The sequence below is a fragment of the Sturnus vulgaris genome, chromosome 3 (assembly GCF_052056855.1).
Source record: "Sturnus vulgaris isolate bStuVul1 chromosome 3, bStuVul1.hap1, whole genome shotgun sequence".
In the NCBI taxonomy this organism is placed as follows: Eukaryota; Metazoa; Chordata; class Aves; order Passeriformes; family Sturnidae; genus Sturnus; species Sturnus vulgaris.
The window spans coordinates 71416416-71429768 of record NC_142245.1 but is presented as its reverse complement, the minus strand read 5'-3'; the positions used below and the strand labels follow the sequence as shown (position 1 = coordinate 71429768).

The following is a 13353-nucleotide window of genomic DNA, read 5'->3' as shown; positions in this document are numbered from 1 at the left end:
TCTCCAATTGTATTCTTCCTGTCCTTGTCAAACTTGCTTTCTACTTCCTACATTCATCAATACAGCTAAATAGCTAGACAGAAGGATAATACACTCCAGATGTTATTAAATTTGTAAACTAATTTCTGATAAATAAAAGCCAACATCTCTGATATCATCTAAACATTTGTTAAATAAATCACATGAAGAACTACATCACAAATTGCTAAGCACTTTAACTCATTTTATCACAGAGTATAATTTTACCCTAATAACTGAAGGAAGTCAACACAGAACTGTCTTTACATCAGCTGAATGAAAAAAATTCAAGACGCTGATCTTGCAAGTATGTTTGAATAAAAAAACAAAACAGTGGATGCAATCTAAAGTTTCATTTGGGCTTTTGTCATTACGTGTACACTTCACAGTGCAAATGTACCTTCTGTACACTACTGAATTAACACAGACACATAAACACGAAGAAGAATAATTTAAACAGCACCTTTCTCTGTGAAAGTTCCTGTGCTACTGCAAATAGAATGACTTCTTGAGTCTTTAAATTCTGTTTTACACTGATGAGGAAATGGTCTGAACTAGGCTCAGAGAAGAATGAGCAGGACCACCCAGGTAGCTGGTGCTAATCAACTTCTGGGATTGATCTGCACATCCACATTCACACACCCGATTCCAGGCTAATACTCCTCCCTCCAGACATGCCCAAGCTCCCACTCAGTGCAGCTACAAGTGCTACAAAAGCTACACTCTACAAATGCCATGATCAATTAAGATAAGAGGAGGCCAGTATGGCTTTTTACCACAAGCCACAACACTTCTAGCTCTGGTGAGATCTAACTAGCCAAATGAGGCCATGACTTCTGTGCCTTTATAATCTGCCCACATCCTATTTGCTTCACCTGCAGGCTGGCCCACCCTGCACAAGTCACCTGTACCCAGTGAGCCTGGCAGCTCGGCACACCCCATGCTCACAGCAACCCTGACTAGAACAACATAAAAAGCAGTAGAAGGAAGATTCTGTATAACTTCCCAAAGCAGAAATTCTTTTTATTTAGTTCAGTCCCCCACTACTTCCCAGACACTCAAACCCACGAAAGATTGCATTGCTCAGATCTCTGCTCAAGGGTACGAGCACTGTGAACATGTGACATGCACCTTTATTTTGTTTACTGGGTACATGTAGCGATGGATTTTAAGGAGGAGGGGGACAGTTGCTTGCCTTCAGCATTCTGAGAATTTGTAACTTGCATATTCCTATTCTCACCAAACACACAAATATATAATTTGTTTCTTACCATGCTCCAATATAGAGTTAACAGAACGCAGCCGAGGCAGTGATACACTTAAAACTATAGAATTCCAAAGTCAGAGCCACAATGAACATTAAACTACCCAGGAAAAAGACAGAAAGTACATATAATGAATAATACAAAGTGTGTATGCATCCTGTACACAGAATTCAAAATTGTTTGTGGTGGTGTAAGTACTTCTCTGGCTTGAACTTCAGTTGACCACATTACACACAACCACAGAAGTTATACAGATGATGCAACTGAATTAAAATATATTTTCTCAACACTATTTAAAACTCTGTAATTTTTAAAGAAAAGCGGTTTTAGGGAAAAAGTTTATTTTTTCCACATATGTATGTGATAAAATCAGAGTGTGTTACTAAAGGCAGAGGTATTGTGAGAAATGAATAACGCTTTAAAAAGTAGCAAATTATAGTGATACTCTGAACAATCAGAACACTTTGCCTTTTCATGCCCAGTGCTCTTCAGCTTGTCAAATGACAAGATGTTACAAAAGTAGACATAAAAAGTGTTCATAACAGGAACATGGAGCACTGGACTTTAAATAAACCACTGCCTAGACACATGCTAGAAGTGAAGCACTTTTACCTGATTCAGACTAGGTGAGGAAGAGAAGAAATACTCAGTCTGTAGCAATAGCAATAGCAAGTGCTATGGGTTGTTCAGGGGGGTTGCAACACCACTAGCAATGAATACCTTACATTCTTAGCAGGAAACTCTTAATGAAAAGTGCAGCTGTGAGTGGGGGGAAGAACAGAACAGAAAAATCAAGTAATAAGGAGCAATATGTCTATCATTGCTACACCTAATCATACAGCCTCTACGTTACATATGGTTTGGATGTAATTTTAGACAGGATTTTCTATGAATTACCAAACCAGTAGTCAAAGTTTAACTCCATTTTCAAAACATGTTGTGTTACTGACATGTAACATATCCACACTAAGGCAAACCGCATTAGACTTGAAACAAATAAAGCCTCCGGTGATCATCCTTTAGACACTAGGAACTACTGCGGCTACTTGACATGGCTTCAGGGGTCACATTCACATTCTGAATTAAGCTCCCCAGAGATACCCTGCACAAGTAACAGCAACAGGAAAGTCTTCCAGATGGTGCAATTAGTCTTGATGGGTATGTGGCAGGAGACAGGTGCCTCCAGGGAAAAAAGTGAACTAAAAGCAACCCAAGTGAAATTGCGCACACAGAAAAAGATACATCAAGCTGACACTCTTTTGGAAAACCTCTGCTGAACAACACAAGCGCATGCATAGGGTACCCAAAAAAACACCCCTCAATCATTAGCACAATTTTGCTTCCTCTTAACTTTACAGGCTGGGCATCTGCAAATGCCATACTTCATCCTCGGGGGACTGCATACCAGAAAAAGGTAGCGAAGTCAAACACCTCTAAGATTCCGTTTCGGAATTCATAATATGGGGGAGGGAAAGGCATTTACTCTAGATATCATCCGTGTGACAGAGTAACCCAGTTGAAAACTGGCAGATTCGCAGTTTTAAATACAGCACAGTGTTCACGGAAAAAAAAAGAAAGAAAAAAAAAAAAAGCATCCCACAGCAGAGGGGAGAAGCGCCTGGCTCAAACACATGCGCGGTGTGACAGCGCACACGCACAAGAGACTCACACCACCCACGCAGGCAGTGACACTGGCTAATAGCTAATGCGCTGCAAATTACACCTCCTACTACCAGGGTCCGTCTGCTGCACAGAATAAATCAAGCAAACATTTCACTTAGTGCTTTGTGTGTTGCTCCACACAAAGCAGCTATTGCAGGGGAATTTTAACCTCCGATAACGGTCAGGTTTAACTCCATCAGAAATTTACACTTTTATTAAAACAAAAAACTGCTATTCATTGCAAGTGTCATTTGTATTTAAATATTTAAATACCACAAAGATTTACAAATTATTTGCATGAGACAAAGCCACCTTCCTAGCACTTTTTTTCATTATATTAAACTGTGAATTTCAACAACAGAGAGGAAACATAGCAACTATAAGAGTTACTGTGTAAGGATGAGCTGGACATAGGGGTAATTTCATGGTACCAAAACACAGCAAAAAAACCCCTGCACAGGCAACTGTAAAGTCAACTGACTGTACGTGGGTGTAGCAGAAGAGACCATACTCATGGGTACTAGTGCTAATTCAAATGTAATTGTGAAGAATGCAGAATAAATTTCCCAACAAAACTGATGTGATAAGGCACTTTGGGAGGGACAAAAAGGGGTTGTTAAATGTTTAGATAAACGTTGTTAGCATTTCCCAAATGTTCTGCTCATGACCCAAGCAAGCAGGAGCTGTGGGGCTTGTAGCCCTCTCATCAGTTACCCCACAGGAGCCCCTCCACCCCACCCAGGCGTGTTTGGTGGCCACAGGACTGCTGGTAGGGGCTGAAGCGGACAGGTCACTCCTCATCTCCTCTGGTGACTTTTACCCTTCCTTTCCATGCATTCTATTGAAGGTGTCCCACTGACAAGATCAATCGTTTTGTTTCAGGCCATACACAAGCCCCATGTAGTTAACAAGGGGAAGGAAAACAGAGAGGAATTCCATTCCTCTACATTCCCTCTTCAGCTGTCAGACAAAAGGAGGGGGAAAAAAATGATCTGTTCACACAGCTCTAATAAAAAGCAGCTGGGAAAGTCTCTAACACAACCAAAATCAATTACACTGATGAAGAAGATTTATAAGCATAGTATAGTGTCATTGGAAGCCCAGGCTAGTTTTAGGCTAAATTAGAAACTATTCTGAAAAAGAAACCCCTCAATTCAAACTGACAATCCCAGACGTGACAATATAAATAGTTTTCAGCCTGCAACATCTCGGGAAAGTACCTTCCATTTCGCTCAATATAGAGGGGTTATCAGGATGCACTCATAGTTACAGGTGCAGGTACATTTTAAAAATAACACAACCCATTTTTTTGAAATTAATTATAACAGACAATTCTATAGCTATAACTAGAAGCAAGACATGGAGCTACTTGGCAAGATTCTTGGCTTCCTTATTAGAAATGCAAGAAGTACCAGCCTCAGGGCTTTTATCCAATTTGCTTTATTAATGACTTGTCAGAAGTAAATAAGAGAAAACTCTCTGACATACTCATTTTTTAAATGGATGTTAAACCACTGTATTATTGATGTGCATATCTGAATCATGGGATTCACCATCTGACCATCTGATCACACTCAAACATGAATATATTTAAATACTGAGAGCATTCAAAGTTATACATTTGGTATATGCTAACAGCAATCTATAGCAACTTGTTTTCACCTGCTACTCAGGTTTCAAGTATTTATTAACTATCCTTCTGCATATCTCTCCAGAACACATTAAAAACCCTGGCCCATTGCAACTTCCACAGCCAGATCTGTAGACGAGAATCAGCCTTGTCATGGCATGTGCTTTGAGCATGATTCAGAGGGGCAGAGCAGAAAAACTTACTTCACATGGAGAGAAGCGAATTTAAAAATGGGATTCAAATTAAATACACAGCTGACAGGAAACTATAGAAGAGGGGATGCTTTGCAACCAACATGCCATCTCAACTCAAAAGCCCACTAGAGGCTGCAGATGAGAATGTTTGCTTTAGAAACTTATTCTTGGATTTGGACAACTAAATATCTCTTTGCATATGGAAAGTGAGTATTGAGATTTGGGGAATTTCCTTACCTGATAAACAGGCTTGTGAAAAATGGGATGGGGGTCATCATCATTATGTAACTGCCTGGTAATTAAAGGGTTCATCCAGTAAGGGCAGACTCGTGCAATGAGTCATGCCAGGCTTGGAGGAATTGATGTTCCTGTCCCACTTGGCAGGAATATGCTCTTAGACCAGGTTACAAGGGAGCCTTTAACAGCCCTCCTGCACCACCCGCATTTGAGAAATACAGGGTCTCACCCCATTAGCTTTGTGAAGCCAATCACAAAGAAACATAAGATTTTACAGATAAAACAGCAAACAAAACTCTGGTGTGAAGAAGACAGGCCTGTCTCTGCACTAGCTTTTCATCCGAAGGCAAAAAAATTCAAAAGGTAATTTAGAAGTGTGGCTTTCACTTATGACACAAGGAAACTTTTTAATAACTTCAACCGTTATGCTAAAAGAGAGAGAGAGTTAAAAGTAGGCCAAAACAGTAACTTAGTCATATGCAAAACAAGAATGGTTGTGGTCCAGCAAGGAAGTACTTGCCCGAAATTTATGGGCTCATAGCTACACATCTACAGGCAGAATTACTGAAAAACTAACACGTTGTATCTGTGCTTTCACTTGGCTACTCTTTAGATTTAGAGGTACTTGGGAATGAATTGCAACCAAGGTCTTCAGTAGAAAACAGGCCTCAAAATATGCAGTACCACAAAAGTTGCAGTATTTTGGGGGGATGCAAAGAACTGTATAAATTTGGGTACCTTTTCTTCCATTTAGGAAGTCTCAGACACCTACTCGGCTGGAAAGAGTGACTAAAGTTCATTTAACATACAGCTTGTACAAAATTCAGGTGTTCAAGAGTCCCAGAAATCCATATAAAGCGTGTCTTTAAAATATTAAATATATTTTTCACAAACTGAACAGAAACATAACAAAGATGATCTTTGTTGCTTTATCTTGGAAGACAGTTGCAAAAGCAGTTTCTAGAATAGAAAGCTCCTAGAAGAAAACTTGTAGGGTCCTTTCCAACTCAAGTGAGTCCAACTGCTCAATTTTCATGGGATATTGTTTATAAGGAGAAATATTTCTTAACTAATGGTGAAAAATTCCATCCAAAGTTTCATCACTCTATTGTTTATTAAATGTGATCTTCACAGGGACTGGGAGTGCAGAAAACTGCAGTCCCAGGTAGGAGGCAGGAGGTGTACAGAATTTGGGGTCAATTGAATCATTCCCCAGAAGTAATTTATCACAGGACAGTCTTGCACATAACTTTTTCAAGAATCTTAAGGAAAAGCCATAGCACCCTTCAAGATTGGAAGAGAGACTGATCTCTTTCTGGAGCTGCTACATGCACTCATTTCTTAAGGCTTTAGTAACTATCCCATATATTGCACTGCTTTCGAGAAGAAAATTCCAACAGTTTCTAAAACAAAACAATGATCACAAAATATGGAGCCTTCCAGGAAAATATAAAAGTCAGAAGGTTAAATAAAATTGTGGAGATTCAAATGGGCAAGATCCTACAAAACTCAAATCTTATTCTTAAGTTTAAGAAACTACAGGTTTTTGATCAGACACAGAAAAAAAACCCCAACAGATACACAGCCACGGTAACTTGGAGTTAATTGTAACTGAGCACTTGTAGCTCCTAGAAATCAATACAGGCTTCAAATTCTTGAAATAAAAAACCACAAAGTTTCCCCTGGAGTCCGTAGAACCCTATTTAGACACTAGGATCAGTCTACCAGTGAGTGCTACAATTTTATTTGATTTCTCAAAAAGGCAGAGGTTATTTGAATCATTCCCCCATGAAGATCAGCTACATAGGTGCATATTATTTTCAAGGGTTTTGATGCATTTATTTCCTTTAGGGTAGGATATTCCCTAGGATCAACGGGAGGAGTTACTTTTAAAAACAAAAACAATAAACAAACAAAGAAACAAAACCAATCAACTAAAAAACCCAAACTAAACATAAAAAAGCCAAAAAAACCACAAAAAAATCTCAATAACAACAAAAAAGCCTACACTTTAATAACTCCCATTTTTCTGCAAAACTTATGACCAGATGAAGACAAAGAGGAAAAATATTTGCTTGGTGAGAAGAAGAGAACCAAATGCACAGGAAAAGTTTGATACTTAAGTGTGAAAAAGGCTGTTTTGAGATTGCATAGCCATCTAAGATCTGAAAAATACCTACTATGGACACTGCAAAAACCGCACTGTAAAATTAAAAGGCAGCTATAATCAGACGTATGTCTCAAAGAAATTGATTATTCAGTAAAAAAAAATATTTACTACTATTATTAGTTTGAGTAATTCTACCCTCTACCCATGAGATCCTATGAGTGGTAAAGGCAGGGCAAAAAGGACCACTTTAAGAATGACAATAAAGGCACCACACAGGAAACAAACCACCAAAATGTATTTTTAAACTAACTGCCAGTCTCTGCTGTTTTTCCTGGACTTGATTTGGAATGTGATGTGGACAGCAGGCAAGCTAATATCAAAAAATGCAGTTAGTATCTTAGTGCAATTACTTTGACCAGGAGCAGCTTGCAGGTCTGGCACCCTTATTTTTCTAACCACAAATACTTAGACAGAAGCCTAAATTTTGTGTGTCTGATTTCTCCATCAATATTTGCTTTATTTAAACTTTGTGGGAGGTCTAAAACCCCACTGCCAACCAGTATCAACAGGTGGACTCAAGCACAAGACTACTTTTCTGGGAACAGGCTCTCTCAGATGCAGGAATAATCTGCTAAGTGAAAAGAATAAAAATATTTTGGAAGAGATCAGTGAATGACAGAAAGATGATTAGCTTCAGAAGGCTAATGAATTCAGACACCTCTGGAGGTCCAGTGTCACTTCAGCAATATTATAATTGTAGAGTCTGTCATAAAAATGTATTTTGCATTAAATAAACTTTACTAGGAAAATGTAACAATGAAATAGGTCAACTCTGGGCCATTATCTCAGACTGAAAATGCTCAGCGCATGTTTTACAAATGGATGAAACACAAAAAGGCAAAAATGTTAGGTTATGTACTGCCATGACAGAATGATATAAAAAGTTCTTTTAACCTTCCGTACTGAATAAGATTTCTAGATAACAACTTCACTGCTTTTCAGCATTATTCAGATGAATTAATTACAAATATTTATTCCCTAAAAACACTGAAGGCTCTTTACTAGTAGTGACAAAGAGGTCCCAAATTTTATGCTTGATTAGATTGCTCCCCCTTTAAGTAGCTCAAGCCAAATACATGCCAAGAGTGCCATAAACAAAAAGCTTTCACCTAGATAGAAATAGAAATTAGGTGGCTGAAACCCAATCAACAGCATTACTCCAAATACAGCACCTTTACAGTGTCACTACCTGGTAGAGTTAGGTGGTTATATAAAGCAGAAGCCAGCGGGGGGAAAACACCTTAAAACATAGTAGGTGATTAGCACAAAGTGCAAGGCAGCGATATGAACATACAGTCTCAAATGAGGAAAAAACCCAAATACTCCAGATTCTATGACAAATGTATATACTTCTAAATACTATACCTGAAGGCTTTTCAATAGTTACAAGTAATCAAAGCAAACTTAAAAAAAAAAAAAATTCAAGCCAAGAGTGGAGATCACATACATACTTAGACTGTAACTCTTAATAGTATTATCCTCCTTTGCTGTTTTTCTCTAGATTTCTGCTTCTAGAGAGACTTCTTTTTTCTTTTTTCAGTGAGACTCAAGTGACCAACTCTGATAACTGAGATGAATCGGGGTTTTTACGTAGGTTAAGAAGTATTTACAGCGCGACCTCCACCCAAATTCCGTATTTGTTATTCCACTGTGTCAGTAACATAATTGGGCTTCTTCATCTGAACTAAAACCCCTCCTTTTACAAAGATCAACTTAAAACCCAACAAGTAGCTGTTACCTTTTCGTGGATGATTGCTAAGCACCAAATAAGCTCATTAAGTTACCAGCAGCATGCTTTAAATTTCTCAAGTCTTGGAAGACGATACAGCACAAAAATACAGGAAGTATTTTACAGCAAAACAACTATTAGGAAATATAAATCACTGGAAAACTTTAGATATTTTCAATTGTTTTTTTCCTCAGAAACTGCAAGACTTTAGAAGGCCTGAGATTTTAAGCAAACACTTGTGGTTTTGGAAATGCTGGTTTCCACGGCAACCAGTAAGGTCTTCTTTATATAGCATTATAAACAGATGGTAAAGACCGGTCATGTTTGCTTCTTTGCCAACATATCAATAGAACTGCTGTAATACTCCATCTCTTGTATTAGAGTTATTAAGTAACTTGGGTATTTGAGCAACAAAATCTACAAATCAGACTTGTTCAACTAGTATGGGTTTTTTCCATAAACACATGAAGATTCTCAACAGTAGAGTCACTGTAGTCTATATAGGCAGATTTCTTTGGCAAAGCTTTTATAAATGTTTTCTCAGCACTCGCCACGTCGGGTACATTACTACCACAAATATGAATCTGACAGGGACGAAAATAATGAATTCCAACAAGAAATAGAAATCTGACTGGTATTAAAGTGTACTTCAGAATTGTTGTATTGCATTTGGAATTATTCAGAGAAAATATAGTGAACTGTAAACTCATTATGTCACAAGCAGAGGTTATTCTTGCAGGTGATTTTTAAATGAAAGAAAACCTCTTTGCATTTAAATCTTTCCATTATAGCCATGGCACACAATATACAAGTGGTTTCTTTTCCACAGATAGTTGGTAGCATCAAGAGGATTTGATTTGGTACAGCATTCAGTTTGGTACCTTTCTGGAAAAGTCTGAAGTACCAGCTCCTGGCAGTGCAAGCTAACATAGATTTTTGCTACTGAATTCAGCTGATTCCTCCAGTGGTTTAGCTGTTTAATATGTTTTATGCCAAAAATGAGGGGAAAAAGAAAAAAGTAGAGGAAAGGTAGAAGCAGAATTCACATCAGGTTTTTGACTGCATGTCAGGAGCCCAAATCATACATTTCAGATCAAAGTATCCCCTGCATTCTAACCAGATTAGAAATTATTTATTATCAAAATTCTATAAAAATAACAGTGTTTCTAATCCAACTTCCACTGAAATTCATGCCCTTTCAATGAGGACCGGCACATAAATTCTCTGTTGCTTATTTTTGTTAACTACTTTGTGAGAACTGTGGTTTTATGGGGTTTTCTTCACTGAACAGCAGCATCTCAAGGACAAATGTAGTATCTAAAAACTTGTCTTTATAGCAAGTACAAATTTCCAGGCCCACTCCTATCCAATCTGCTCCCAATATCACACCAGTTATCGTTAATAAGCGAGACAAAAAAACAACCACACAACCCTAAGTTCTCAAAACCCACTCAACTTCATAAAACAACCAATAATACATTTTGGAAATGTGTGAACTACTAAAGATGTGAATATATTTGGCAAAGATCAAGAGGATAACAAGCATTCAGTATGCACAGAGAAGCCAGAAATGTGCTAGGGTATGGATGAGAAGTCTTCCTGCACATCAAATGAGACTGCATTAAGCAACAAGTTCTACAGACAGATAATCACATGCAATTTTTGTGTTGGTAGTTGTATCTTTTTCTGTTCAGTACCAGGCAAATTATATACAAATACAGTCTAACTGTGGGGTCCATTCCACCAAAATCCCAAGAGTTTCTTACAGTGCTTAAACTGTGAATATCTAACACTACTAAGCATAAAATTCCTAGGGTGGTTTGGTTGCAGAGCATGTTCAGAAGTACACATTCAGATGACAAGAAGTCCCTGCTGTTGTCTACATCTTCAAGGATCAATCCACTGGCCATTGCCGTGGTCAACTTTCCAGCAATCCCAATACACCTTTATCATTTTAGGATACTGTTGTTCACCTGCTGGCTACCTCAAAACTCACCACTTCCATGCTCCACGTGATTTAGCATCATGAAACATAAATCAAGTTTGATCTTTGATATATAAACTTGGTCAATAGCAGGTGAATGTGGGTAAGGTTAGGGAACTTTTAAACAAGTCAGATGTGCACGCACAAGTACTGAAGAAACTACCTAAAATTATTGCCAGGTCACTCCACGACCTTTAAAAAGCCATGGTAATCAGGTGAGGTTCCCAAGGACTGGAAGAAAGCATTGCTCCTACATTCAAGAAGGGCAAGAAAGAAGCGGAAAAGCTACAAAGACAGTTGAAAGTACACAGGTAGGGTAAAACCTTTAACTAGTATTCCAAATTAATCAGGCTACAATTTAACAGAGCCCTTTTAAAAGGGGTTGCAGTGCAGAACAAGCATTGTGTAAAGGATTTGAACTTCAGTTTAGCAAGTATATGGAAGAGCACTAAATTCAGAATGGGGTGGGGAGTGAAAGGCAAAACCATGTGTTTTCATCACTCAAAAGGACCACTGGTTTCACCTGTAACACAAGACAACTTGGCCCTCACACTGACTGCTTTATTTGCATTGGACATAACACAAAAAGATGGGTCCCAATTTCAAGACAGAATACCGACACAAAGAAAGAGAGGGAGATGCTTTACCTAAGCTAGGAAGTTATTCAGGAAAGGTGGTGGTGGTACTGACCACCCCAGTTTTTCCTAGACTGCCTGGTGCCAGAGTCTGGAAGGCAAGTTAAGAAACTTAAGTCTGTAAGAATATCTGGAGTCCACGAGAAAAAAGCTGGCAAGAGGAAGTAGTGCTGGAATGTGAAGCAGGAACCTAATTTCCCCCCACAACTCCCAACGATTTTGACAGCATGGCAAACAAGTAGAAGGCAGCACTGCTAGCAGAGGCGTAAAAAGAACCAGTCTAGAACTGCCAAAAGAGAACACCTTACTAAAATGTCATTCTTGGAGTGGAAGCAAGAGTGAAAAGAAAAATGAGAAATGGATGCCATGCCCCATCCTTTCTCAATTTGCTTTGAAGAAGCAAATCTAACACTTCAGGTACCTGCAGTTAAAGGAAAATTGTTATTCCCTATACATGTCAGGCGACCTTGGAAAAACCTCCAAGTAACCGTTGTAATAGGAGAGGTGAAAATAGAGGAATCTTCTTTAGGTAATCTGAAAATAATGATTTTCCAAGGTCCACCACTGGAGAGCCCAAGGTGAAATTGCCAGAAGCAAAACTGTCCCAGAATTAAGAGCCACAAGGAAGGAAATTTAAGTCACATACCTGATCCTGCCTCCAAGAGTTACAGAAATAAATAAAAATGAACTGCCAGGTTCTGACAAAGGAATATAGAACTGATATTAAACATTTGCTAAGACAAAGTTCAATGAGAGTAAGGAGAGAGAAACCTTAGACATGCACGAAGATAAGTAACTGTTTTTACATTGTTTACATGTGGGATTTTTATTATTACATAGATTATCCAGGTATTTTACTCTAACCTGGCACAGATCTTGCCATATAGCTCACAACAGTAACAGTGTCTGCAGACAATAACTCAGAATAGGACCTGCATTTTCAGCAGTAGTTTAAATAAATCTTAAATGATGATAGAATTTGTTACATGAAAAACGTCAACTCAAATTGCTACGTGAAGTCCATCTTATTTTGATGAGTATCTATTTCTTCTTTAAAGACCTAAAAGCATCTTTATGCTTTGTATTAATAATCTCAACTCTTAGAATCTGAAATCTTAAAAGACTTCTAATTTTTCTGGAATGAAGATCAACAAAATGCTGCTTTCAGTCATGCAATGTAATATTATCCAAACCAAACACCCTACCAACAAAAGAAAACAAATCTTCTGAAAGTAATTCTGTATGTATTTTACATATTCTTTATACCAAAAGCACACTGTTATTATTGTCAATGGCAAAAGGCATCCATGTAAAGCTATAACTCACTTGAAACTATGACAATTCCCAGGCTTTTTGTTTTCCTGGGTGTACTGACAGTTCAAGAAAAAAATTTACAAATGCAATTATTAAAAAAAAGAGACAATGATTTCCAGTGTTCCATTATTTTATCTTTTAGTTTTCCAGTTATAGAAGCCACCTCTGGAATGAAACACAAATGCTTTTTTATAACCACCATTTGCAATACTATCAAAAATTAAAGCAGAACTTAAAATAAAAATAAATAAAAAGTGGTTCAGATAAATCACCATCACCTTCTGAAAAACCAGAAGTGTTCCAAAAAAACCCGTAACAACTATGGCACAGATCTGGCAGTGCTACATCTCATCTGAGGAAAAAATTACACATATGTCAGATTTCAGTATCTTTTTAAAACTTCCACCCCAAATTTATCAGGTACTATGAAACAGTTTTTCCCAAATGATACTTTGTCAATATTAATAGGGTGCTGACTTGACGAGTTAACAAGTTACCTGTTAAAATGGGTTTTT

General features: G+C 37.9%; 1 protein-coding gene across 2 annotated transcripts in view; it reads right to left on the bottom strand.

Annotated features, from left to right (window-relative positions):
- The window catches only part of PDSS2 (decaprenyl diphosphate synthase subunit 2), a 111027-nt gene that overhangs the window by 65218 nt on the left and 32456 nt on the right, over positions 1–13353 (bottom strand). The window lies entirely within an intron of this gene.